Raw genomic sequence first — 6,064 nt, forward strand, 5'->3', positions numbered from 1 at the left:
GTGAGGTGAGGTAACCTCAGTGACAGGGGAGTAAGTCACCCTCCTGGGCAGGTCTCTCCTCCCTCCCTCCCTCCCTCCCTTCCTTCCTTCCTTCGAAATTCCAAATTGCACAGAGAGGGAGAGACAGATCTTTCATCACCTGGCTCACTCCCAAGGTGGCTGCAACAGCCGGGGCTGGACCAGGCCAAAGCCAGGAGCCAGGAGCTTCTTCCAGATCTCCCAGGTGGGTGGCAGGGTCCCAAGCACTTGTGCCACCCTCCACTGCTTTCCCAGGCTTGTTAGCAGGGAGCTGGATTGGAAGTGAAGCAGCCGGGATGCAAACCTGCACCCATATGGGATTCCGGTATCACAGGTGGCTGCCTTACCTGCTACGGCACAACACGGAGCAGTAGTCAGCTTTCTTAAAGGCACTTACTCCATAATATATACCATATCTTCCAGAAAAGCAGTGGAAGTATTTTCTCTGTTGATTATTGGGACAAGTATGGATGATGGAGTTAGACTTATGTGTGGATGTCAACTCTTTTAAGTGAGAAGGACTTGAAGAAGTGATTTTACTTTCAGACTCAGCCATTTATAAAACAAATAATGATTGTAACCTTTCAAGTTTTTGTGAGAGCTACTTGAAAAAATTAATCTATGTAAACAGCTAACACATTACTAATGATGAAAGCAGTCATAGGAAGTTGAATTGCATGCCTGAGAGCTGGCTGCTCATGGGGACAGAATTGTAAATTCAGCCCCGTGTCATGCTTCCTTCCCATCCAACCCTTCTTTTATTTATTTTTTTTACATTTATTTATTTATTTGAAAAGAGTTATACAGAGAGAGAAGGAGAGGCAGAGAGGTCTTTTTTTAAAGATTTGTTTATTTGAAAGTCCGAGTTACACACACAGAGAGAAGGAGAGGCAGGGAGAAGGAGATAAGTCTTCGATCCGCTGGTTCACTCCCCAGTTGGCTGCAACAGCTGGAGCCATGCCGATCTGAAGCCAGGAGCCAGGAGCCTCCTCTGGGTCTCCCACATGAGTGCAGGGACCCGAGCACCTGGGCCATCTTGTACTGCTTTCCCAGGCCATTGCAGAGAGCTGGATTGGAAGTGGAGCAGCCGGGACTCGAACCAGCGCCCATATGGGATGCTGGCACTGCAGGCGCCAGCCTCATCACTGTGATTTTAATTTACATTTCCCTAATAATTAATGATGTTAAATGTCTTTTCATACTCTTGTTGGCCATTTGTATATCCTCTTTGTAGAGATGTCTAATCAAGTCTTGATTTGTTTTTTTTGTTTGTTTGTTTAGTCAAGAAGCATTCTTAAAATAAGTTAGATACCAGACCCCTGACCTATTGCAAATGTTTTCTCCCAATCTGTAGGTGATTTTTTTAAATTTCTTGATAATTTCCTTTGATGCATGAGTTTTTCATTTTTGAAAGTCCACTTTATCTAACAAATTAGATGTAAACAAAAGAGATTATCATTTCTAGAAAGCACAATGCCTCCGTAGGCCCTACTCACTGAGAATTGTAACCTCCTGCTTTCCCCCAAAGATGGAAACCACTTGTTCTGGAAGGTGAGCTACTCCACCAGTCCTGAACTGCCCTCCCCTAGAGTCTTACATAAGGGAGAAATAAATGTATGTGTTCAAGTCACTTGTTACATCAACTTAACCTGCATCCTAACTTCCACGACTCCAGTGTGCCATACATATATTACCACTTTCTGTGTGTACCATGAAAAAGTTGGGAGCACTATTACTTGGACCATTTCCTTTTGGTCACTCCTCTTCGGTGCTATCAAGAGATGAATCCTGGGGCCTGCACTGTGGTGTAGTGGGTTAAAGCACCAGCTTGCAGTGCCGGCATCCCATATGGGTGCTGGTTCAAGTCCTGGCTGCTCCTCTTCTGATCCGGCTCTCTGCTATGGCCTGGGCAAGCAGTAGAAGATGGCCCAAGTCCTCGGGCCCCTGCACCCACCTGGGAGACCCAGAAGAAGCTCTTGGCTCCTGGCTTCCAATTGGCGCAGCTCTGGCTGTTGTGATCATTTGGGGAGTGAACCAGCAGATGGAAGACCACTCTCTCTCTCTGGCTCTACCTCTCTCTGTAACTCCTCAGTCTTTCAAATAAATGAAATAATACTTTTTTAAAAAAAAAAAAAAGGAGAGAGGTGAATCCTTTCTGCCATACCAATTCAGGTATTTTATTCCAGTCCGGATAACGGTGGAATATCCCAACTTCTGGTGGAAATTTGAACATATAGTACTGTTGGCCAGGTAAGGCCAGTTAGACTCTGCGGTAGACTGGTGAGACCTGGTGCTGGAACCCTCCAATACGCCCTCTCCACTAACCCTCCCCGGGGACCCACACCCGTGAAAGGCTGCCCTGCATTCGTGGGTTGCCCTGACACTGTGTGTCTGTGCCCTCAAGGGTTCCCTTCCTAGCTGGGCAACAGGAACTGCCCTCCAAGGAGAGACATTTTCATTGTTTCTGCAACCTTCCCAAGTCTCTCGTCTGCTTCGGCTACTTTGGGGCAAACAACGACACAAGGAAAACTGACCTTTCCGAAGTTTGCCTTGCAGCCTTTGAGCCCAATTATTACGCAGTGAGTTTGCAAAATTAACGTGCACTGCTGTTTGATTCTTTTGGACAAGCGTCACCACACCACCCCTCTAGGAAGAACCTCCCAACTCTGGGGCTCCCTCCAAGTCTTCACGCGCTGCTGGCGGGCGGGAGCCTCTCAGAGTCCTCTCTCCTCCACCCTGGAGAGATGGTCCTTTTCCACCTTGGACTTCAGTGCCCTCTGTTTCTTCCCCACCCACCAAAGCGCCCTCCTGTACACGCACAGGACTTAATGAGTCCAGTGAGCGGTGGGACACTGCGAGGCTTCCCGCCTCTCTCACCAAACTACGAGTCCCAGGGTCCTTCGCGTTGAGCCTTTTCCGCCCCTCCCCGAACTACATTTCCCAGAGGCCGCTGCGAGCCAATTCGGCCTTAATAAGTAGCGGAATTCCTAGCTGGGCGGAGCTAGGGAAGCAGGTTGTACCGAGGGCCTCAGGTGAGGTCGCTGAGTGCGCCAGAGGGTCTTTGAGGGCCGAGGAGCAGCTGTAGGACGACTTGTATCTGGGGCTGCCTGAGTGCCGGTGGCCGTTGTGTTTGGTGGTTGTGCGGCTGTGCACGAGGGAGCGTGAATGTTTCGGTCTTGTGTTGCAGGTAGGAGCTGTGCGTGTGTGAAACTTGGGGAGAGTGCTGCGCGTGCAACGGCGTGTGGGCACTGCCGTGTGTGTAACGAAGGCGGGATTGTTGCGTGGGTGTCAATGTGTGACGCTGTCCCCAGGTTAGTGAGATGGTGTGACCTCGTGTGGCTGTGCGAGCCTGCCACTTCACCTTTCGGAACGCAGCGATTCACAATGTGAATAAAAACATTGTCTTTCTCTGCCCGAAATAGTGGCTGACTCTGCCAAAGAGCGTGAGCCAAAATCTGTCTTTTCTGGAGGGAAGACCTGGCCTCACCCCGGGTCCTCCCCGGGTGCGCGTCGTCTGTAGGAGGCACACACAGGGTTAGCAGTGCCTTATTGCCGAATGTGGTAATGGCACTGCAGAGCCGGCCTTTTCTGTTGCTGTGATGTCTACAACTGGGAATCCCTGCTGCTTCTTCCTCTCCCCTTAGGGAATCCTTGGGAGAATTACCTCCGGGAGAGAAGACAGGAATTTGAATCTCCGTTGGAAGGTTCCAAGCACGGAGACTTTCTCCCGAGTTGCAAATGTGGTCTTATACTGTAAATTTACAGATGTAACAGAATGTAACCTACGCAGGAGACAGACACTCTCCTGAAGGCTATCCATGTTTTCTTACGGAATAACGGCTAGTTTTAGAGTTAGAGAAGCTTGAATTCTACTTTGGGCTTCTTCACCTACAAACTGTCTAGCAATCAATGCAGTCAATCTCTATGTCTATCCATCTGTATCTCTGTATGTCGTGTTGGCTCTCCTTCTCTGGAGAACCCAGGATAATAAGATCCTCTTACCAGGTTTACAAATTTGGGCAAATAATGTCAATATTCCTGAATGGTATTCCCTCCATCTTATGTTTGTGCTATAATTTATTGAACCATTGATGGATTTTGAGGTTTTAAATAACTGGCAACGTGGCCTGTAAGCGTCCTTGTGTTATGTTTGTGTTGATTTTTCTAGTCATTCCGAAGCTGTTGAAGGATCATATGGCGTTGTGGTTAAATGTTGAGCAGAAAGCTCCAACGACTGATCTTGAGGTGAGGATTCCCACTGTGTGGAAAGCACACAAGAGCATAACAGTGCTAACCACAGGCTCAGCACACTGCATCACCTGTAGGTTCAGAATGGCCAAAGCATGGCTTAACACACAAAGGGCTGGTTGGAATAACACGTTACTCACAACAAGAAGACATGAACCAGCAATATCAGTATTGGTTGTCTGTGCTGGCCTTCCGTGATCAGCCAGTCCCTCCCAATAGCTAATGCAGGGCGACGGACTATAAGCACCTCTCATGTGCTGCAGGCACACACCATGTTTTCTCTGCATGGAGCAGATATACTCACGGGGCTGGCCAGGTGCCATATGCTGCACACACTTAAGCAGTACAAGAAAGGAAGTTCACTGCTTACCCAGAACAGGAAAGATTTCTCTTAATAAGGAAGAAGAATTTGGGGCCAAGCAATAGCTGGGCATCTGGCCTCCCTAAAAGAGAATGGCTCAAACACAGGGCACTGATTGGGCAGTCCTGGGGAGGGGCAACATGTTACTTGAAGGCTTCTTCTCCAACATCCCCTGACCTGGGGAGGGGGGGAGCAAAGCGTGTTACAAGCAATAGGACGGACAGCTACCCCAGTATGGAGATGAAGTTGTGCTCACTATGGTCCTTGGATGGCTTGAAGGGCAGTAATTCTCACAGAGCAACCTTGCCCCATTAGACAGTGTGAAACTTGGGGAGAGTGCTGCGCGTGCAACGGCGTGTGGGGACTGCTGTGTGTGTAACGAAGGCGGGATTGTTGCGTGTGTGTCACTGTGTGACGCTGTCCACAGTGCGCTTGATCAGGGCACTGAAAGGGCCAGTCCAAGGAGGATGATCAAGCCTTCCTAGATTATGATTCTCAGGCAAGAGCCCCAGGCGCTGAGGTTTAGTTTAATAGGGACTGCAGATTTACAAAAGAAAGCGTGCTGCTTGAAGGTGTATTTTCTCCATCTGGATCTGGACCTTCCTAGAAGGGGCCGGTGCTGTGGCGCAGTAGGTTAATCCTCTGCCGGTGGCGCTGGATTCCCAGCTGCCCCTTTTCTAATCTAGCTCTCTGCTGTGGCCTGGGAAATCAGTAGAAGATGGCTCAAGTCCTTGGGCCTCTGCACCTGCATGGGAGACTAGGAAGAAGTACCTGGCTCCTGGCTTCAGATCAGTGCAGCTCTGGCTGTTGTGGCCATCTGGGGAGTGAACCAATGGAAGGAAGACCTTTCTCTCTGTCTCTCCCTCTCCCTGTCTGTAACTCTTACCTCTCAAATAAATAAATAAATAAATAAAATCTTTAGAAAAAATAAAGAAGTGCCTTTTTCTGATTGGAACCCTATATGGTACAGAAACATATAAAACAGTGACTTTTCACCAGGGGGACTATTGTGGTACTGTCATCATATGCACATGGGGGTGGCATTTCCACATCAAAGTAGGTTTCAACTGCTATGAAGCACCAGAAGAATCCATGGTTGGGTGTTGAAGGTCCAATATATAGTCAATCTGTCAACCCCAAGCTGAGTCAATATCCTTGCTATGTCCTCCTAATTCTCCATGTTGTACTACTTGGGCTTGTTGACAGGAATCGACTGACTCACATCCCTGGCTTCTATATCTTCTAGGGTTACTCTCCTGGGTTTGGACCATTCCTGCGTTCCAATCAGTCATGGAAGTCTACCTCGAATGAAAGAATGCTGTGTTATCATAATAGACTCCATGGGGGAACCTTGAGTAGAACCTTGGCATCACTCTGTAAGAATCTATGGTCAGCCTCTAAGCCTGGAGCCCTTTTTGAATATATTCTGTTCACTCA

The 6,064-nt window shown here is 48.5% G+C and overlaps 1 long non-coding RNA gene across 3 annotated transcripts; it reads left to right on the forward strand.

Moving 5' to 3' along the window:
• Nucleotides 1-2,988: 2,988 nt before the first annotated feature.
• On the forward strand, nt 2,989-6,064 carry LOC103348439 (uncharacterized). Of its 3 annotated transcripts, none has more exons than XR_011383991.2 (3): nt 2,989-3,205; nt 4,187-4,263; nt 5,294-5,559. It is a non-coding gene; the product is annotated as an uncharacterized LOC103348439 (long non-coding RNA). The 3 variants fall into 3 exon arrangements; XR_016224776.1 differs by lacking the exon at nt 5,294-5,559 and adding an exon at nt 5,874-6,064 and having other exon boundaries at nt 3,009-3,205; XR_011383992.2 differs by having other exon boundaries at nt 3,009-3,205; nt 5,314-5,559.

The sequence above is a fragment of the Oryctolagus cuniculus genome, chromosome 18, assembly GCF_051225735.1.
Source record: "Oryctolagus cuniculus isolate XC-2025 breed Fujian yellow rabbit chromosome 18, ASM5122573v1, whole genome shotgun sequence".
Taxonomy (NCBI): domain Eukaryota; kingdom Metazoa; phylum Chordata; class Mammalia; order Lagomorpha; family Leporidae; genus Oryctolagus; species Oryctolagus cuniculus.